Here is a 23308-nt window from a genome sequence, read left to right on the forward strand (position 1 = left end):
GGAGGCTAGCAACCAAAGTCTTGATGATCCCAATCTAGCCCCAGTTCCACCCACTAATCCTAGTCATAAATCTAAATCTAAATATGATTACTGCATTTGTAGAGAGTTTGCATATGTCAAATTCATCTGAGAATCAAGCTCTGACAGGAAATGAAAAACAAGAAAATAACCCTGAAGTAGACTCTAATAAGACTAAAATTTGAATTTTTGATCTCTTTTCATTTGATCCTCTTTAATGCTTAATACTGCATGTCAAGACAGTGTCTCCTATGTAGAAGAGACAGTTAGCTGACAGAAAATGATAGTAAAAGGTTATATAATATTTTAATCATATAGGAATGAAAAATGAACCAAATTTAGTGATTTTTTTTCATACTCATACTACTTAATATGATTATACAGAAATTATTAAAATCTGTTCTGAGGTATGAATAGAAATACCCTAGTTGGCCACTGACTGTGAAGCCAAGCAGTAAGTAAGCACTGCAAGAGGCATTGTAAACATTATTCCATCATATGATTCCATTTCACACATAGCCCATGTTGAGTTATTCTTTATCAAATTATCCAGCTCCCCAGATCACTGTTGTCTGCATTCATGAAAGATAGTCCTGGAGCTTGAGGTTCAGATAGATTGTAAAGTCTTTGGGGCAGGGACTCTCTGTGTTCTGTATTTGTGCAGCACCAAGCATAATGGTATCCTCATCCATATCTTGGGCTCCTAAGCACCATGATAATACAAATAAATCATAATAATCATAGTCTTACAGTCTTCCTGACACTATCCTGCCATTAAGGCTCATCCCCGTTCTGAACTCTCAACCTCTAAGAGTGAGAAGATGTTTCTATAAATATATTCATTTTGGTAATCTCGGAAGCAAATGTTCACTGTTAAAGACCATCTTGTAAGAAATTCTTTTACTGGCACAGTTGGCATAATGTCTGGTAATATCTGTAAGAGCCATTAAAAACTGAAAAGGCAGCTTGTTCTGAGAGGTTAGGTCACCCAGTCCCTGTTAAATGCATTCTATTGATTTAACAAGGTTTTCCATAGTTGGTCTGATTTGGCCAGTTGGAAGTTAGGTATACTGCGTGGATTAGCAGTTCTTTAACCATGCTGTGATACAACACACACACACACACACAGAGATCATTTTGGCCTTGAAGGTCTTTTGGTAATCATCCAGACATAATTCTGTAATAGTGTTAGGCAGAAGTAGTGGCCATGGAGTAGCGACCCCCACATTCTTTGAGGAAGGGTTCTTCCCCACCCTCACTTTCCCCTGTGGAGTTCTGCAGCAGCTAGCTGAGTACTTGCTAGGCACTGGAGGCAGCACTTGGACCCTTGTTTTATAAAACTTTAACATACATTCCTTACATATGTGTGTATAAGATGACCTGAATAGAAGATGATCCCTAATTTAGGCCCTAGTTCAGCAAACACTTAAACACATGCATTGAAGTCAAAGGACTGCTCACCTGCTTAATGTTAAGCATGTGCTTACATGCTTTGCTAATTTGGGGCCTTAGAGCCTAAACCTGATGCAGTTGAAGTCGATGTGAATTTTGCCATTAACTTCAAAGGAGCCGGTTCAAGCATTGGTGACCCTCATGTAAACTGAACTCCCCAAAACTTACTATGACAGGTGGTACAGACCCTTTGGGTCTCTCTCATGGTCCTGATATAACCCTGTTACAGCTTTGCTAATAAAGAGAGATCTCATCAACGCAGATACTGACACAGGAGAGCTGTGGGGGAATCTTGGATGGAAGGAGTTTCTCACGTAGCTCAGGGGAGTTGAGAAAGAAGACTTAAACATCCCTTTGGAGCCTGATTCACTTGGGGGGTTTATAAAGCACTGATCTAAATCTCACTGAATTTGTTGGAGTCTTCAAATTGACTTCAGTGGGCTTTGGCTCAGGTCCAAAGAGAAGGAAGCCTCTAATGGAGGAGGGACCTTCTGTGCATTTCACCAAGAAGTTAGAGGAGCCTTCTTGGGAAACATGATGAGGAAGCCCTATTCAGTTGATGGTTATTTGCTTGTGTATACACCGTGTTGATTTAAATGGCCAGCCCAGAGGTAGGGTGCAGGTTGTAGTTATTGGGGCTGCTCAATAATGGAGAACACCAAACCCCTAAGGTGCCAGTCGTATTCCAGGTGTACCTCGACTTGGAGGCAAGCACTGTATGTGCTTCAGCAGCTAGGTCTTGTAAGAGCTAGTCCTGCTGGGTCCCAATAACAACTCAATCTCCTGGCTAAGTGAAAGGGTATTTTTGTGGGGCTGGCAGAAAAGGGAAAGGTTGCAAATAGCTTAGGTATGGAGGCTTAAACAGTTATAGTTCAAGTGAGCAATAGTGGTAAATGTTAGAGTCCCAGGGGCATTCCAGTTGAGAGTCAGGCCGAGTGCCTGGGGTAACCTTTTAAGCCCAATTTCTATTCAAGCAAATAGAAGCTTGCAGGTTTCCAGGTCAGATTCAGTTACTGTTTCTCATTAGGGCCCCTCTGCACTGATTCCCTCCCCAACTGCTACTTCTCCCCCAAAAGTCCCACACAGACCTGCACTCAGCTGTAATATCAGTCAGTCACAGCCTGTTTCATACTTGGCTCTGCGTACAGTTCGTGGAGAATCGTTGCTGCCTCCAGATTCTCTGGCGCTCCTGGCTAGGCATGCGGCCCCTGCATCCAGCTTCCCTGCTGCTCCTAGCTAGCTATGGATTTCCTGCATCCCAAAGCATGGCCACTTGCTGGTTCAGGACTAGAGTGACCAGATGTCCCGATTCTATAGGGACAGACCCGATATTCGGGGCTTTGTCTTATATGGGCACCTATTACCCCCCACCCCCATCCTGATTTTTCACACTTGCTACCTGGTCACCCTGTTCAGGACCTTTCCCATTACCTGCCCAGGGGAAGGAGAAGTACATTGGAGAGGCTGATTGGAGTTGTAGTCCCCATCATAGCAGATCCATCACCAGGGCATTTGAGAGTCAATTCCTTTGGTCTTGTGATATCTACAACTAAGTGAGGTTGCTCTGGAGCCATGTCTTCACTGCAGAGACTACACTGGGCTCTTACTTGGGTGTTGCCCCTAACTCCTCTCCTGTCCACACACAAAAAACACTTATAGTGGAGCTTTGAACCACAGTTGCCAACTTTAACGTGGTAAATAAGCACCCCAACTTTGACAGTAAGCCAAAAATCAAGCTAATCCCATTTCAAAACAAGGTCAAAACAAGCCAATCCCTAAGGACTCCAAGACTCTATGTGACTAGATCCCCCAGTGTGCAATCTGGGACTGTGGTGAGCCTGCTGTACACCCATGACTCTCTCCCCCACTTGCCCCTGCTTGTCCCCCCCCTTTCTCTTGCTTGCCTGGAGCCAATAAAAAAAAAAGAACAAGCTACAACAAGCTACAAAGCAAACAAGCAACAAGCTACAAGCCAAAAGCTAGCCAACAAGCAACTCACAAGCCAATTAAGCCACAAACAAGCCCAATTTCTGTTTTTTTTCCTGCGGGTTTGGCATGTCTGCTTTGAATCTGGGCTAGCTGGCATAGCTGGGAGCATGGGTTATGGTTAGAGCCTGGGTCTGCTTCCATTGGGGCTAATATCCTGTCCATTTTGCAGTGAGGATGTAGGCTGAATCATTTGAGTTCTGATAGTCTCCAATGCCTTCCCACAGTCCTCCGGGTGTACCCAGAAAGATGGACAAATTCTTCCCCAATTTACAGGGAAAGAATCATAGAGCAGCTCAGGTATCTGCAGCACAAAGAACCAGGGGATATGCCCCCAGAAGTCCTAGTGACACCCCTGAGTGAGCACCAGTGAAGAGACAGTAACTCGAGTACTGCTTTGCATTGTGACTGCTCACACCTGGGATAGGCTAATCCTGGTGCTCAGACTTGTGTGCAGATCACCCAAGTTACCTCTGCTGTGAAGACTTAGCCTAAGAATGAGGTTTATATTTCCTTTTGTTTGCTGTGGAGAAGCCTCCAGTGATTTGTAGTAGGAGATAGGAGATGGACCTGCCCACATTTGCTTAGTTTTTTCCATCACAATCAACTGTACCGTTGAGACAAATATTTACATTGCAATAAAACAAGCTCAGACTGTAATAATGAAACTTACAATAATGGTATCTGACTTTTAGACCCTTTTAATAATCTATGGCCATTACTTCTTCTCTGTGGAAAGTTTAATCAGAGTAGTATCAGTGTTTTATGGGATTTTTATTGTCACTTCAGGTAGTACTGTAAAATATATGCCATTTTTAATAAAAATGATCGGAAGTGAAATATGTGTGGTCCAGCTAATGCAAAGATTAGACCATATAGCTATGCTTTAGACAGAAAATGCCTCAGAGTGTAGGCCATCTCTACTTTTGTGTCTTGTAAAGTACTGAGCACACTTCCAACAACAATAGTAATCAATTTCTAAGGTGACACCAATTAATGATTGGAACATAAGAACTGGCATACTGGGTCAGACCAATGGTCTGTCTATCCCAGTCCCCGTCTCCGACAGTGGCCAGTACCAGACCTTCAAGGAGAGTCTACAAAACAGTACAATTTTGGAAAGCTCCACTCCTCTCTTCCTGTACCTCAAAGCAACACCCTGTAACCCCTATATTCATCATTTATATATAATTATGATATATTTCATACAAAGCATGCCATGAAGGATATCATATGAAAGGTCATGATCTGCCAAAACACATTGTTCTGTCAAAATATGTATATCATTAGTGTGTATTGTGACAAAGTTCCTCCTCTACCTTGGTGGGTCCTGCGCTTATTGGTGGATTTTGCTAGCCTCAGAGATCTTTCTGTGTTGGATCAGGAGTTTGGGAGGTTTGGGGGGAACCCAGGCCCGCCCTCTACCCCAGGTTCCAGCCCAGGGCCCTGTGGATTGCAGCTGTCTAGAGTGCCTTCTGGAACAGCTACACGACAGCTACAATTCCCTGGGCTACTTTCCCATGGCCTCCTCCCAACACCTTCTGTATCCTCACCACAGGACCTTCCTCCTGATGTCTGTTAACGCTTGTACTCCTCAGTCCTCCAGCAGCACATCCTCTCACTTCCAGCTCCTTACACACACACCACTAACTGGAGTGAGAGCCTTTTTAAACCAGGTGTCCTGATTAGCCTTAATTAATTCTAGTAACTTCCCAATTGGCTACAGGTGTCCTAATTAGCCTGCCTGCCTTAATTAGTTCTAGAAAGTTCCTGAGTGTTCTGGAATATTCCCTGTTATCTTACCCAGGGAAAAGGGACCTGCTTAACCTGGAGCTAATGTATCTTCCTTTGACCAGTCTCTTGTAGCCATCTGGCCTGACCCTGTCACGGTATGAAGTTATGATTTTTACTATATAGTTTTAGTGAAATATGTTGTAAGTATGAAAGTCTCCACTACAAGGGTGGTGACCTCTGCCCAGGAGGTTGTTAAATGACTGTTAATGAGCAGGGGAGTTGTTGTACAAGCACCATACAATAGGGACTGCTCAACGCTATGACTCATTTGCACAAGACCACGCCAGAGGGATTTCTCAACTCTGTGACTCAGCAAAGCCCACCAGAATGTGTCTAGGCTAGTATTTTCCCAGCACATGGACTGAGAGTATAAATTAAAGAACAGTGGCATCATGCCTTTGCCTTTCTCCTCCTCCATCTACAAAGGAAGCAACAAGAATGCTGGGAAGACAAAGACTTCAACTGAGGAGACTGGTCCCAGGCTGAAGGACATAAATCCACACCGTGTAGAGGTCAAGCATAGGAGTTTATTACACACAGGGCTGGCAGAGTGTCACCTGTCTTATTAGGCTCAGAGACACTGCCAATCAATTGATTACAATAGAATATATAGATTTTCAATGGGCGGGGGAAAGTGATGGGGTAGGCAGTTCCACACCCCGGGATAGGTTTTGCAGCAAGACAAGATAGCACATTAGCCAATGGTTAAAAGGTTACATAATGTCTCCGCCCATGGTCTCAAGTTAGCAAGTTAACATTTAATTAATACTTTGATGAAATGTTATTAGGATAAAATATATATGTTGAATTCTGATTTGGGGTCCATAGGAATGGAGCAACTCCTTTGATTGTCCAACAGGTACATTCCTAGGGGTTAAAGCAAAGAAACAGTGAAAGTATATGACAATAAAGATTGTCCCCTTCATATCTTAAGGCAGGCATTGGTCCTTGGGAAGAGAGGTGGAAGGATGCCATATCTTATACTGACATGTGCCAACTTTTCATAAACTCAAGGTTGGCTCTGTGGGAAGAACGTTCCCTACAGAAGAGACTGACACAATAGGAACAGGGATCCTTTGTTCAATTTGCAACTTTGAATAAGACACAATTATTTAGTTCTTGGCTCCAACACCTGGCAATTTGCTGACCAGGCCTATTTTAGCAAAAACAAGATTATCTATTTACCCCAGCTTTCTCTTAGCTAATCACTATTTGCTAGACCTCTGGTCTCCAGACCAAACTCTGGACTTTGGGTCTGAGAAAGAGCTGGCACAATCCATATACCAATGGAGTGGTTGTTATATAAAATGCACATGGATTTTAACCCTTCACAGGCTTAAGGGAGAAGCCTGTGTATTAAGCATGATAACATCCACTGGGGTTAGAAAACTGCTTGATCCAAATACTGGCTAGTGTAGTAAGGTTTAAGATTTAGACTGTGCACTTACCTTTTATTTCCTTTGGTAACTATCTCTGATCTTTTATGCCTACCACTTATAATCACTTAAAATCTATGTTTCTGTAGTTAATATATCTGTTTTATATTTTACCTGGTTGAAGTGCTTGGGAAATCTCAGCTCAGTTTACAAAGGCTTGTGTATTTCCTCTCCACATTGAGGGAGGGGCAGACTGGGTAATAAACTTACACTGGTCAAGCTTCTGACCAGGGCAGGACGGTTCAGTTCTGGAGTGCAAGGCTGGGGGCTTGGAGATTTTCTGGTGCCTTTCTCTGTGTGATTCATGAGTGGCTCTGGGAGCTTTCATGCAATCTAGCTGGGTGTGGGGTTCCATATGTTGTTATGCTGAGTGATAACAGCACCTGGAGGGGTTTGCTTCTTGTCACTAACAAAGCATTGTGAGAGACAGCCCAGGCTGGAGAGTTAAGGGGGCACAACGGTAACCCAATTCCACGTTGTAACCCAGGGATCCTGTCACACTTCCCTTCCTGGTTTAGGATCACCCCAAGCATGGTGTTACATCCCTGACCATCTTAAGAGCCATTGATGGACCTATCCTCTCTGAACTGATTAATTCTTTTTTTAACCCAGTTATACATTTGGCCATCACAACATCCCATGGCAATGAGTTCCACAGGTTTATTGTGCATTGTATGAAAAAAGTACTTCCTCTTGATTGTATCAAATCTGCTGCCTTTTAATTTCATTAGTTGACCCCTGGTTTTTGTATGATAGAAAGGGGTAAATAACACTTCTCTATTCACTTTTCCCACACCATTCATGATTTTATAGATCTCTATCATATCCCTCCTTAATCATACCTTCTCTAAACCCTAATAGCCCTAATCTTTTTAATCTCTCCTTGTATGAAAGCCGTTCCATACTCTTGATAATCTTTGTTGCCTTTCTTTGAACCTTTTCCAGTTCCACTGTATTCTTTTTGAGATGGGGCAACAGGAACTGGACAGTATTCCAGATGTGGATGCACCATAGATTTATATAGTGGCATTATGATATTTTCTGTCTTATTTTCTCTTTCCTAGTAGTTCTGTGTGCCTTTTTGACTACTGCTATGCATTGAGCTGAAGTTTTCAGAGAACTATCCACATTGACTCCAAGATATCTTTCTTGAGTGGTAACAATTCATTTAGAACTCATCATTGTACACATGTAGTTGGAATTATTTTTTTCAGTGTACATTACTTTGCCCTTACCAGTGTTGAATTTTATGTGCCATTTTGTTGCCTAGTCACCCAGTTTAGTGAGATCCTTTGGAACTCTTCATAATCATCTTTGGACTTAACTATCTTGAATAATTTTGTATCATCTGCAAATGTTGCCATTTCATTATTCACTCTTTTTTCCAGATCACTAATAAATGTTGAACAGCACAGGTCCCAGTGTAGATCCTTGGGGGATCTTGTTGTTTACCTCTCTCCATTGTGAAAATTGATAATTAATTCCTATCTTTTGTTTCCTATCTTTTACCAGCTACTGATTCATGACTGGACCTTCCCTCTTATCTTGTGACTACTTCCTTTCCTTAAGAGCTTTTGGTGAGGGACCTTGCCAAAGGCTTTGTGAAAGTCCAAGTACATTATAACTTCTTGATCGTCCTTGTCCACATGCTTGTTGACACTCTCAAAGACATGAGTTCCCTTTACAAAAGCCAAGATGACTCTTCACCAACAAATCATGTTCATCTAGGTGTCTGATAAATCTGTTCTTTACTACAGTTTCTACCAGTTTGTCCATTACTGAAGTTAGGTTCACCAGCCAGTAATTGCCAGGATTGCCTCTAGAGACATTTTAAAAAATCTGTGTTACATTAGCTACCCTCCAGTCATCTGGCACAGAGGCTTGTTTCAGCGAGAGGTTACATACTTCAGTTAACAGTTCTTCTTCAAATAGCATGGCAGATTCCCTTCAGATACTGCTTGAAGAGGTCAAGAAATTGCAACACAAGTTATTAGATATCCTCCAATCAGCAACACCAACCAGAGTCATCATTCCGATTAATGAGATGATCTTGGATCTCATGAGGATGGTTTGGCAGACCCCAGCTACAGTGCCACCTACTTGCAAGAGGTCTGATAGGAAAAACTATGTTCCCACCAAGGCTCTACATTTTTGTTCTCCCATTCCTCTCCAATTCCCTGGTGGTAGAGGCAATCCATGAGCAGAGAAAACTACATCGTGCCAAGGCAGCCATGTAAGACAAGGACTAGAAGAGTCTCCACTTTTTTGGATGGAAGTCCAATTTGTCAGTGACCCTACAATTTTGGGACACTAATTATCAGGCCTTTATGTCCAAATACAATCACGTGAACTGTATAAAGTTTAATGAGTTTTTTGAGCACCTTCTTCCAAAACAAAGAGAGTCATACCAAACTATTGTTGCTGGAGGACAATTATCCTGGACATCCCTCCAAGCATCCTTGGATACTGCAGACACAGCAACCTGTTCCATCTCTACTGCAGTAGTCATGCACAGGTCTTTGTGGCTTCAGCTTTCTGTCTTCCTAAAAAGCAACAAAGAGTCCTGAGGCACCTTATAGACTAACAGATGTATTGGAGCATAAGCTTTCGTGGGTGAATACCCACTTCATCAGGAGATTGTTATACTGGGCTATGTCATCCACTTCACATCCCCCCTCCTTCCCACCCTTCATCCCTGTCTTCAGGGACCCCTCTCATGAGCTCCTACTAAGACAGGAGATAAACTCGATTAGGAGTGCTAGAGCTTGTCCCAACTCTACACGGGGGGAAGGGTTCTACTTGAGGTACATCCTCATACCAAAGAAAAACAGAGGGTGGAGACCAATTTTAGATCTAAAACTCCTAAACAAATTTGAAGTCCCAAAATTTCAGGATGGTGACTCTGGCAGTGATAATTCCTTCATTGGACCAAGGGGATTGTATTTCAGCCCTCATCCTCCAAGATGCGTATTTCCATATTGTGATACCCTCCTCAACTCCAAGAGTGTTCTCAAAAGTTCTGGCAGTGGTGGCTGCTCCCCTTCACTGAGAGGCAATTGTCATGTTTCCATACCTCAACGACTGGCTGTTCAAGGGTCAGTCTTTTAGGGAAGTGCTGTCAGCCACCCAGAGGGCCCTATTACTGTCTCCAGTTAGGCCTCCTGCTCAGTTTCAACAAGTCTGTATTGGCCCACATGCAGAAAATATACTTCATAGAGGTGTCTTTGGATTCACTGACTACTAAGGCCTATCTTGCTATGGAGAGATTTGTAACCTTATTAAATTTCATCAAGACTATTCAAGCAAGCTCTCAAACCTCAGTGATGTTCTGTTTGCAGCACCTGGGTCACATGGCAGTTTGGACTTTCATCACAGATCATGCAAGATTATGCCTTTACTGCTTTCAAGCATAGCTCAGAACAGTCTATTCACCAAATGGACCCAACTTTGACAAATAAGTTTCTGTTTTGCGTCAGATGAAAGATTCCCTAGATTGATGGAAGGATCACCATAACATCGGGGCTGCTGGTCCCTTTCTTTGGCCAATGCCGATGGTCACCATAGTTACAGATGCATTGCTGCTTGGATGGGAAAGAGGATGCATTTCGGTGTTCATGCAGTCCAGCACAGATGGTCACTTCAGGAGACCAGTCTCCACATCAACCTGCTGGAACTAAGGGCAGTCAGAAATGCTTGTCTCCACTTTCTATCTCTCATCAGAGGGAAGTCTATCAAGAACTTGATGGACAATGTGGCCTGCATGTTTCATATCAACTGGCAGGGTGGAGCGATATCCCTCTCTCTGTATGGTGAAGCAATAAAGTTATGGAATTGGTGCACAACCCATCGTATTTACATTTTGACACTGTACCTTCCTGGAGTACAAAACACCACAGCTGATGTTCTCAGTCGATGCTTCTCCCAGGACTACAAATGGCAGCTGGACCCATAGATTCTAGAAGACATATTTTGAATGTGGGAACATCCAGAGGTGGATCTCTTTGCCTCAGCCACAGACAAAAAGTGTTGTCTCATCTGTTCAAGGGAATGCCTAGGCCTTCAATCCTTGGGAGATGCTTTCTCCTTCCTTAGATAAAGGAGCTGTATTATGTATTTCCCCCAAAACCTCTAATTCTAGAAGTGAAGAACAAGATCAGGCAGGACAAGGACAAAGTTATCCTTATAGTCCTTATGTGGCTAAGATAAGCATGGTATCTTTATCTGTTTTGATTGTCTTTGTCTGGTGATCAATCTTCCATCCTTTCTTCATCTTCTCTCTCAAGATGCGGGCTGAGTGCTTCATCCCAGACTAAAGATTCTCTGCCTCAAAGCGTGGCTCATTGATGGTTTGCAGGCCTAAAGTACACCTGTTTGGTAGAGGTACAGCAGGAAGGAATGTACCTTATGTTCTACCTTCAGAAGTGGAAAAGATTTGGCTGTTGGTGTGAATACTGGCAAATTGCACCTGATTCTGCCTTGCTTATGCTTATCCTAGTTACCTGCTACAACTTCAGAAATTAGGCTTATCAGGTTCATCTGGCTGCAATATCAGCCTTCCATTCTCCAGTGGTAGGGTTCTCAGTATTCCTTCACCCCACAACTGTAAAGTTAATTAAAGACTGGGGAACCTCTTCCTTCAACTAAAAGCCCCCACTCCTGTCTGGAATCTTAAACTAGTTCTCATAGATCTCAGAGGGCCTCCTTTTGAACCTTGGTGACCTGCTCATTATTATACTTATCCATGAAGACAACATTATTTTGGCCATTACATTGGCTTAAAGAGTTGGGGAAAATCAGGACCTTGATGGTGGGTCCTCCCTATGCAATATTTTTCAAGGATAAAGTTTCTACATCTACATCCCAAATTCCTTCCTAAAGTATAATCTGAGTTTCATCTGACCCAGACCATGTGTTTACTGTTCTTTTTTCCCCAAAACCACATAACTCGGGTCAGGAAGCTTCTTTCCATACCTTAGATGTCAGAAGAGCATTGAGTTTCTCTCTTGATAGGACCAACTTATTTCAGAAGTCTCCTAGACTATTTGTATCCATTGTAGACAGATCTAAGAGTTCCACCACTTCCACCTGGAGACAATCAAGGTGAATTTTGGGATGTATTATTGCTTGCTATGAACTTGCCAATGCCCCCCAACCTCCTGCTAGGGTTCTGGCCTGGGGATGTCTACACTACAAAATTAGGTCGATTTTATTTAAGTTGACTTTGAGCCTCCTATTTAAGCAAGTAGATTCTGCATGTCCCACTGTGCACATTGTGTCGGCGGAGAGCGTCCTCACTGGCAGGGCTTGCATCGACTCACGGAGCATTGCACTCTGGGTAGCTATCCCACAGTGCATGGAGGTGAGTGGAATGTTAGGTTTGGGCTTTCAATGCCTCATGGGACCAAAACATTTGCACGGGTGGTTATGGGAACATGGTATTAGGCTCCCATGATACACTTACCTCCCTCCCTCCCTCTCTCCATCCCTGAAATCAACGGCAAACCAAGCCTTTTTCGTGCCTTTTTTCGTTACCCGTGCAGACTCCATAGCATGGCAAGCACGGACCCTGCTCAGCTGTACACTGTTGTTGTGAACATTACAAAGACCTTATCCTGCAGTATTTGCTCAGACGAAGCAGGAGCCGCCGTCCAGAAAATGAGATGCCATGCAAACAGCCCTGCTGGAAGCCATGAAGTGGAGCAATTCACAGATGCGGGCAACAGTTGCATATCACCATGACATGGTGGAGCGCCACTTCTGGGCCCAGGAAACAAGCACTGACTGGTGGGACTGCATAATTATGCAGCTATGGGATGACAAGCAGTGGCTGCATAACTTTCAAATGTGCTTGGCCTCTTTCATGGAACTGTGTGAAGAGCTTTCACCAGCCCTGGAGCCCAGCAATGCTAACAGTTGAGAAGTGAGTGGCTTTGTGGAAGCTTGCAATGCCAGACTGCTACCGGTCAGTGGGGAATCAATTTGGAGTGGGTAAATCTACCATGGGGTCTGCTGTGATCCAAGTTGCCAGGGCAATCAATAGATTTCTGCTCAGAAGGGTAGTGCCTCTGGGAAACATGCAGGACATAGTGGATGCTTTTGCCACGATGGGGTTCCCTAACTGCGGTGGGGCAATAGACAGAATGCATATCCCTAGCTTGGTACCAGACCACCTTGCCAAAGAGTACATAAATCTCAATAGTGTTGCAAGCGCTGGTGTATCACAGGGGCCATTTCACTGACATCAACGTGGGATGGTCAGGGAAGGTGCATGACGCGCACATCTTTAGTTCTTTAGGAACTCTGGTCTGTTCAGAAAGCTGTAAGCAGGAACTTTCTTTCCAGACTGCAAAATAACCCTTGGTGATGTTGAAATGCCAATTGTGATCCTGGGAGATCCAGCCTACTCCTTGCTCCGTTGGCTCATGAAGCCATACAGCGGCAGCCTGGACAGCAGTGAGGAGTGGTTCAACCATAGGCTGAGCAAGTGCAGAAAGGTGGCATAATGTGCCTTTGGACATTTAAAAGCGTGCTGGCGTAGTTTGCTTATTAGGTTAGACCTCAGTGAAAGCAATATCCACATTGTTGTTTCTGTGTGCTGTGTGCTCCATAATATCCGTGAAACAAAGGGAGAAAAGTTTCCAGTGATGTGAGGGGTGGAGGCAGATCGCCTGACAGCCAATTTTGAGCAGCCAGACACCAGGGCAATAAGAAGAGCACATTGAGGTGCATTGCGTCTCCGTGAGGCTTTGAAAACTAGTTTAATCAATGACCCATAGTAATGTGACACTTACATGTGTTGTTCCTTACCTAGCTGTCCCCTTCATTGCATGTACTCCCCTGTAAATTACACCCCTGCTAACCACAGTGTGCTGAATGAATAAAGAACCTTTTCTCCTCAATCCATTGATTTTTATTATGCTCACAAACACTGAGAGACAGCAAAGAAAAGGAAGATAACCTGGGGCAAAAGGACTGATAATACGGGGGGTGGGGGTGGGAGGGGAACAATGACAGCTTGCTTACAATTGCACTGCAATAACAATCAAAGGTGTGGGAATGGGTGCCTTCTGGTCCTTGTACCCTCCCTGGGAATTGAGTGCAAGGGATACCGGACTTTCCGCCTTCACATCCTAGGACGTCTGAGAGGAGGTTGTGGAACTTGGCAACAATGGCAGCAGGTTCACCATAGGCTGCAATGGGACTCTAGTGTCTAGCTGCCATTCTTGAACCTCAACCAGACACCTCAACATGTCTGTTTGCTCCCTCATAATCCATATCATCTCATCCTGTGTGTCACGCTTGTGTTCCCTGCATGCTCTTCTTTCCTCGCAGTCATTGTGCAGGCTCTCCGACAGTGCAGTCCTCCATGCGCTGAGCTCCATCCTGTCACTCGTGGAGGCACGCATTAACTCATTGAACATGTCATCCCGAGTCTTCTTTTTCTGCCTTCTAGTCTGGAAAAGTCTCTGTCCCAGCATGGAGGATGCGCCTACGGACAAGGTTTCAGCTGCAAAGAATACAAAGCACAAGGGTACCATTGACAGTGCATACATTGTTTCTGATGCACAGTTAAATTTTTTTATAAAAGAAACACCCCTCAGTGCACTTCCCTGCAAGCCACAACGTAAGCAGAATCGCTGGCTACAGCAAGAGTGAGTTTGCTGCTCCAGCCAGGGTGACTAAGGCCACGAGGCATGGGCGAGAGGTCTTGTGCTGCAGCTTTTGTTAAGACATCCTTGGGATCACTGGTTGCACAGCCCCCTTTCCTACAGCAACCTGGATGGTGCTTGAGGACAGGCACCAGCGTAAAGCCCTGCAAATAGTTGATTGTTACAAAAGTGGCAAACAGGAAGCGTCATGCTGCTCACCCCTTTTTAAATGCTGGCTGCAATACGCAGTGATCCCTTTCAAGCACGGCCAGGGCATCCTCAGGAAAGTGTAATTGTGTGACCCAGAATTCACCAAACAGGGGCAGATTATTTATCAAATTGCTTGCAGTTTAAGGGCTAGCATTTAAAACCTTCCCCTGTTTCCCCTAGGTGACCATATCCGATATCACTCTCCTGAGGGTAACAGAGGCAGAAAGGGAGCAGATGCTGCAAGTGTTTGGGTACAGACCTGGTCCTTATACTGCAATGCTGTGTGCTACAACAATGTCAGAAGAGTTAATACTGATGTGGTGCGGGAAAGTGTCCTCCCATGGTGGGTTAAAGAAGGCAGCCCTTCCCAGAAACCTCCAAGAAAGCTTCCTAGAGATCTCGAGGGAGGATTCCTGGGCCATCCCCAGGCACATAAACAGTCTTTTCCAGAGAGCACCCTCTGTGTAGCTGGAGTGGCCGCCGATAACTTCTATCCCAATTTTTAAATTCAGATTCAACATTAAAAATAATAGATGTAACCCCTACAGTCTGATTGAAAATGTGTACTCACCAGAGGTGCCTTCCCCAGCATCACACTCCGCTGACAATTGGTCCTGTGAGGGGATGGGCTTCAGAGTTAAAAAAAGTTCTTGGTTGTCAGGGAGAATGGATCCTCTGCTTGCCTGGCATGCATTCTCCTCCTCCTCCTCTTCATCATCAACAATGTCCTCCTCGTTGTTGCCCAAGGTCACTATTGGATCCTGGGAGGTATCCACGGAGCGTTTTGGGGTAGTGGTGGGGTTGCCGCCTAGAATCGCATCCAGCTCCTCATAGAAGTGGCATGTCTGTGGCTCAGAACCAGAGTGACTGTTCACCTCCCTTGTTGAAAGTGCTCTCCAGAGCGGTCACAGCAGAGCACTGTGGGATACCTCCTGGAGGCCAATTCATCCAAATTACACAGCGCAGTGTCTACACTATCCCCATGTCGATGTGTGGATGTCAGCTGAACCGCTATGCCTCTCGCGGACGTGTAATACAGAAGTCAACTTTACAAGCCCTTTAGGTCGGCGTAAGGGACTCAGTAGTGTAGATACATACATTATTAACTTGATCTAACACAGCATGTGTAGACCTAACTTTGTAGTATAGACCAGGCCCCACTTTACTAGGTTGCAGTCAACATCTGTGACCTTATTGAAGGACTTTCCAGTACCTGAAATCTGCATGACTGCTATGGATCTTCACTATATACCTTCTCCAAACACTGCCTTGGTCCAGGCCTCTAGATCTAACATGGCAGTGGGCAGTGCAGCTCTGACTTCTCTACTGTCTCTGTTCTGAAGCTCCCTCCTCCCAGAGATAGTCATCTGAAGTGGAGCACCCAAAGTGACACTACTTGAAGAAGAAAGAGCTGTTACTCACCCTGTACAGTAATTGTAGTTCTTCGAGATGTGTGTCCCTATGGCTGGTCCACTACCCGCCCTACCAAGTTCTTTTCTGTCCACTTTACTAGGATACAGAGTTCTCTCTTTAGTAAATTCTTTCCTAACGGACTTCTCTACCTGAACCATGTGCCTCCACACCTTTTGGCTTTTCCCCAGCCCTTAGTTTAAAAAATCTTCTACAACCTTTTTGATTTTATGTTCCATTGTGGCTCCCATATGGGCCAGTCCTTCACAAGAAGATTCTCCAGTTCCTAATAAACCTAAAGCCCTACACCGTTGTCTCATCCACACATTGAGACACTGCTGTTCTGTCTGTCTTACTAGCCCTGCGCATGGAACTGGAAGCATTTCAGAAATGCTATTGTGGAGGTCCTGAACTTTAATCTCTTATCTAGCAGCCTAAATTTGGCTTCCAAGACTTCTCTCCTACTTTTCCCTATGTCTGGTACTTACATGTACCACCTACATATGCCAAGACCTCCAGCTCCTCCCCAACACTACCTATAAGGCTATCGTGATGAAATTTTAGTATCTCTCAGCTTATATATATATAAATATATACATTATCTTTAAAAAGCAATGTGATTACTCTATGATGCACTGCAGCAAGATATAATGAAAAATGGAAAGGCCCACAGTATCTAATTAAAAGACTGCTTCACTTTATTGTTTATTGGACAAACTCATTCTCCATGGAACCACCATAGGAAAATCAGTCATAGTACAGACACACTACACAGAGCTGATTATGTTTTCAAATTCCTGGTGATTAAGCCATTTGGAATGAGCCAAAAAAAACAACCCACCCCCTTCCAGGCCAATGCCTTCACTCACTGACAGCATTGTGTAAGTCTGTTTGTTCAAAATATCCCTCTTTTCCTTCCTATCTGATTGCATCAAGGCAACTGAGTTCAGTAAATTGTTCAGTTTCAGGAAAGAAAGTGACTAAGTAAAGGTCAGATTCTGTTATGTCACTTTGTGACCCAGGTGATTAAGAATTTTTTAAAACTGAGTGTGAGTGGAAGGGAGAGGGAGTGTGTTTACACATTTGCTACTGATATGACCCAGCAATGGCCCCTAAACACAGCCCACTAGGCTAATTATTCTTCCTTAGCTCGAGTGGCTTGAACAAATGAGTCACATTACAGCTTACATTTATAAAAAAGATCGTATTATATTGGAATAAGAATGTCTAACATGCGTTATACCGGTTTAATTTTATTGGTTTAAATTCTCACGTTAAGTTATATTGAAAAAACTGTCTTGTGTTTTTCTGACAAGGCCTCAAAATTTGTCCCTTTGTCAATTCCTTGGCTAAGCATTTAGTGCCTACTTCACATTTAGTTTTTGACTACCACATAGACCAAATATCCTTTTTGTTGGGACTCTCTTGTCTCTATTATTTGCCATTTTGGACCTCAAAGAAAGCCACGGTTCAATAACATAAATGTACCTATTTGTATACCATGCTCATCAGCATAATATTATATTATTTATCAAATATTCATTACCTGAATTTAGGGCCAGATAATATCTTCTTATTAAAAAAAAACAATAACAATGTACTTCACCCTGTCAAAAGTTTTATTTGGAATTGGAAATAGTAAAATTATTCCTAGTTTTGTTTCATTCTGTTAAGTAGATACTCTTGAAGGTTAGTCTTCAAATGAGTTGATTCCTGCAGGCATTAAATACTGGGTATTTTTAGCCCACCTATTATATCATGTTGGGATTTTGTGGTTCCCAATGAGTCAGATGCTGGGCAGAAATCAAGGGACTTCGATTCGATGCGATGCGATTCAATTCGATGTGATTCAATTCAATTCAACAAGGCTTTATTCAATATGTGCACAAAAGGAGAGCCCCTGGTACAAAAAATCAGGCAGAGTCCCTCCAGCAAGGAGCCCCTCCCCTTGCTATTTTATAGCACATGACACTTACATAACAAGTTGCATAACAAGTTACATAACATGAACCTCTAACCAATGAGTTAACCTTTCCATATATGGATTTGTTTATCACCTGCTCATAGTTCTCCATTCCACATGCTGAACTCCCTCTTCTCCCCCCGGCCTTCTCTAGAATGTTCCTAGGGTGGTGAGCCACAGCATGCTTCCTTATGCATAAGCACCCTGCAAACCACATTTTATCCAAAATTAACATAAGAATACCCTTCAATCAATACATCAGATCCCATTGTCAAATTATGCAATAGTATCTTCCATCTATATTTCATAGGGAAATTGGGATAATTATTTATTTATTCTTTTTGAATTCAGGTAGCTTTTTATAATCCCTGTAAAGACTTGACAAATGGAAAACTCCACAGAGCAAATGGAAAATCTCTAAAAAGCAATGGAGAGACTTCTTCCAGAAAAAAAGTTTTGTAATAAATTTTGCAATACATTGCAGAAACTTGAAAAGAGCATGGTGGAAGATCCTGTGATTTATTGGCCTTGATATAAGCCTTGAAGAGTGAAATCTGGAAAAAAAATGTAGAAAAACTGCTTAGAGGTTTACTCTCATTAGACATGAAAGTCACTGATGGTGGAGGGAGACACAACTAAGCCTAATTAGAATTCTAATATCCAAGTGTCTGAACAATATAGAGAGGAATCTGGTCCTGTTGCTCGATCAACAGCATCAAAATCAGCACTACAGTTCTACAAAAGTTTAATTCTATCCAGACTGCAGCCAGAAAATACAAAGCAGAAGAAAATAATTTGTCAAGGTCAAAGAGTGTGATTCCCTATCAGACTGGTGTTGAAAGGAAGAACAAAATGTATATTTTCACCAGACTTTGCACTTAATTCAAATATTACAGATTCAAAAATAACCATCACAAATCTCTCATGTACAGTCAATACCGATCTTCAGTGAAACTCAGAGATGAGCAATGAACTGATTAAACAAATACAAGTTATAAATGTCATGTTCAAAGATCTCCTTGGTGAACAGGTTGAGGAATGGAACCAAAAGAGAGAAACAAACTCTGTTAAAGGTAGTTGCTGGTGGTAAAATGCTACATCAAAATGCCAGGATCAAAATATTTGGCAATGTTAAAGTTTGACTCAGAAAAGGTTTTAAACAAAGTCTTATTTCAGACACAAGGACCTAGTTTTTAGTGCAAGTTTTATTTTCTTTGATAGCTTAAAAGAGCATACACACAATTTGGGACTGTGGTCATGGAAAGTATATTGGTGGGAGGGAAGAAGGAGGTAGGTGCTTTCTTACAGGTGTGATACAGCATGGCCAGAGGGCAGCAGGAGAGGGTTAGAAGGGAGCCTTATTCCCTGTAAGGGGAAGAAAGTTTGCTATAGATTAACTAGAGCACCTGAACCCAATTAGAGCACTTGCAGTCAGTCACATGATAAAAAACCCTGCTTCAATCAGACAGTGTGGGAGTTGGAGCAGAAAGGATTGGTATTGGAGCAGAGAACAGTTTGAAGGGAAGCAGAGGACAGTTTGGAGGAGTGCTGCGGTGGGCTAAGAAGTCCAAGACCCTAGGTAAAGGGGCACCTGGCTTGTACAGAGGGAGGGCAGGAAGCCCCTCACAAGCTGAAGGGCAGGAGAGGGAAGTGTCCAAGACCAATGCAGGTTAGAGTGAAATATTTGAGTGAGAGAGGAAAATCAAAACGTGACAAATTAAAATTTCAAACCACGTGGCCGTTTATTAACAAGGGTAAATTGCAACTTGGGCTGGGGAGGAGCGATTTTACCAACCAACAATATTATCAGAACAGGAATGCACACACAACTCGAATCAAGAGAAAACAAATCACCAATCAAAAAATATCACCAGAGCGGCAATATACACAACTTGAAACAGTCTATTTGCATCCAACAACAAGAAACTAAACAATCTGTGATTAACCGTTCACTAAAATCCGGAATGGGCACGCAAACTGAATAAACTGTACACGTATCAACCGAATATTGTAAAATACACCAACTACAATGCAATTAATACAGCAATATGGCTCCCGTATACTATGTACACAACTCTGCATCAAATAAGCTAAGAGAAAAAGGGGAAGAAGTTAAACCAACAGAATATTTACGGAAATTAAAATGCACATACCACACTCCAGGCACAGCTGACCAGCAGTACAGACACCAAGTGCATGACGAATTGGGGGGGGGGGGGGCGGTAATCCAAAAATGACACGACACGAGCCGGCAAAATCCGGAGGAGACCCTGGCTGAAAGGGTGATCAGGCCTTTCAGCTAACACGCAGATACTCCCGCAGTTTTTGGCGTGGGACATAGTTTTATTCGAAGACCCTTACTCGTGTCAGCATCTGATTGGTCCCCAACTCCTACACCAACCGGGTTCCAAGCTGGTGCCCTCTACGTCAACAGGTACTGCACCTGGCACACTAAGTTTATGCACACGACACGTTGGTATTGTAGCACACGGTACCAATGTGACCTACAATTGACCAGACAGAAGGTTTGAGAATAGACACACGGCACTATAATGTTGCACACCGCACCTTAGGGTAGCACACTGCACCACGGTGTTGCACACGACACCAATGTGACCTTTTGACCGACAATTGGCCATACAGATGCCATGTTTGAGCATAGGGTTGCGACAGGAAGTAGCCTAGGGGAAGGAACCGTCAGTTCAAGTGGTTTACCACTGTCCTCAGGGCCCCTGGGCTGGGATCTGGAGTAGAGGGCGGGCCCAGGTCCCTCCCTCTCCACTCCCCTCCTCTAGGACTCTAGTGGGGCAGTTAATATTCCAATTCAGGGGCAAGAAATGGTGCCCTGAAATCCCTCCCCAAAGAAGAGAAAGCACGAGACCCATCATAATAGTGCCAGCAATTTGCCACACAGGATAATATATGCAAGGGTGTGCTCTACTCTGTAAAATTCTCTACAGGTAAGTTTGATAAAATACAAGATACCAGACAGAATATCTGTTATATCCTTGGGGCAGCCGGTGTAGGAAGCAATCACTTGAGGCCAGAGAGCAGACAGCTAACCAAAACCTCCATTTTATTTACAGACACAGAGAGCTCACTCAGCCGGTTGAAACCGGCTGAGCTATCCCTTAATAGTCTAACTCAGTTGCCATAGTAACAAAGCCCATGACAACCAAATACACAACATATTCCTCCCCCCCTAATAAGAACATCCGCAAAATAAAACACACACTAAACTAGAGAAGGAGGGTAGACTGCCTCCATTCCCGGCTAAACCCTGGGGATTATTTTGCCCCATAACCGTGGGTTCGCCCTAACTAAAGATCCAGCCGATGAGGAGGCCTTCTGTCTCTAGGTGGATTACGGCGAACTTCTGGTGTTGTTGCACCCGAAAGTACTAGGGGCTCAGGGTCCGCAGCACGAATAGGTGAGGAGGTGGTATCAGCTCGTGCTGGGCAAAGGGGTATCTCAGCTGCCGGCGGTAATGGAGGAGAACAGTCAGGAACAGGTGACTCATGATTCGGTGTCTCACCAGGAGGGGTGAAGTCAGACCCCTCAACTGCAGATGCGTCCTGAAGACTGGCATGACCTGGCAACAGCTGATCTACATGTCGCCGCCAGGTAAGATTCTCTGCAGTCCGGACTGTATAGGAAACAGGTCCTGTTTGAGTGATGACTGTGGCCGGGACCCATTTAGCTCTGGAAGTATAATTCCGAGCCAAAACTGGCTGTCCTGGGCTAAAGGTTCGGTCTTTTGCTCTGGGTGCCCGTCTGATGACTTGATATTGCTGCTGATGTTGCACAGTTTGTCTGGGTTCAGAAGGTTTCAGCAGATCAAAGCAAGTGCGCAGCTGTCGTCCCATCATTAGAAAGGCTGGGGAAGCCTGGGTCGTAGCATGAGGTGTGTTTCTATAGGAAAGTAAGAAGGTATCCAGACGCTTTTGAATGGAGTGTTGTCCCTTTGCTGATTTCAAAGCGTTTTTCATTGTCTGCACAAATCTTTCAGCTAATCCGTTGGTGGACGGATGATATGGTGCTGACGTGATGTGGTGTATCCCATTTGCCTTCATAAAATTTTGAAACTCCTGAGAGACGAACTGCGGTCCGTTGTCGCTCACAAGTTGTTCTGGCAGACCAAAACGACTAAAGAGTCCTCGTAGTTTTTGAATAGTACTCTTTGCAGTAGTGGACTGCATTATAGAGACTTCTGGCCATTTAGAATGAGCATCTACTGCCACCAAGAACATGCTTCCTTCAAGGGGGCCAGCAAAGTCAACGTGAATACGTTGCCATGGGTTTTCAGGCCAGTCCCATGGGTGTAGGGGTGCCAACTGGGGTGCATTTCTTACACTCTGACATGACATACAAGCTTTTGCCTTCTCTTCAATAGCACTGTCCAATCTAGGCCACCAAAAATAGCTTCGTGCAATTTCCTTCATGCACACTATTCCACAGTGACCGGAATGTAGCTGTTCTAACATCTGTGATCTCAGGGGTGGTGGAATAATGACACGCCTCCCCCACAACAAACAACCAGATTGGACCGATAACTCCGTCCGCCTGGACATGTAGGGAACAAGGTCGGGTGAGACCGGAGAGGTTTGTCGAGATTTTCCATGCATCACCAGGTCCATAACTTGGGATAATACTGGGTCAACGGGGGTTGCCTTCTTTATCTGAGTAGCAGTGATGGGTGTATTCTCTACCTGTTCAAAGTAGAAGATTTCCTTTTGGGCACTATCTTGATGTTTGACCGGTAAAGGCAACCTTGAGAGGCCATCTGCATTGCCGTGCAGAGTGGATTTCCGATATTTGATTTCATATGTGTGTGCAGAAAGTATCAATGCCCAACGTTGCATACGACTAGCAGCTAATGGGGGAATGCCTGTGTAGGGTCCAAAAATTGATGTCAGAGGTCGATGGTCTGTAAGAAGAGTAAACTTTCGCCCAAACAGGTACTGATGAAACTTCCTAATTCCAAAAACAATTCCTAATGCCTCACGTTCGATTTGGGCGTAGTTAGTTTCTGCTTTGCTTAGAGTGCGTGAAGCAAAAGCAATAGGTCTTTCTTCTCCCAAAGGCATAATGTGTGACACGACCGCTCCCACTCCATAAGGGGAAGCATCGCAGGCCAATTGCAGGGGTAAGGATGGATCAAAGTGCGTTAGAACTTCAGAATTTAACAATGCATCCTTAGCTTTGTTAAATGCAACATCACAGGCTTCAGTCCACTTCCAGGCCTTGTTCTGCCCAAGGAGCTCATGAAGTGGTTTTAGCAGTGTGGCTAACTGTGAGATGAACTTTCCATAATAGTTCAGTAGTCCTAGAAATGAGCGCAGCTGGCTTACATTTCGAGGTGGGGGAGCCTGCACAATAGCTTTAACTTT

The sequence above is a fragment of the Mauremys mutica genome, chromosome 1 (assembly GCF_020497125.1).
Source record: "Mauremys mutica isolate MM-2020 ecotype Southern chromosome 1, ASM2049712v1, whole genome shotgun sequence".
Lineage (NCBI taxonomy): Eukaryota > Metazoa > Chordata > Testudines > Geoemydidae > Mauremys > Mauremys mutica.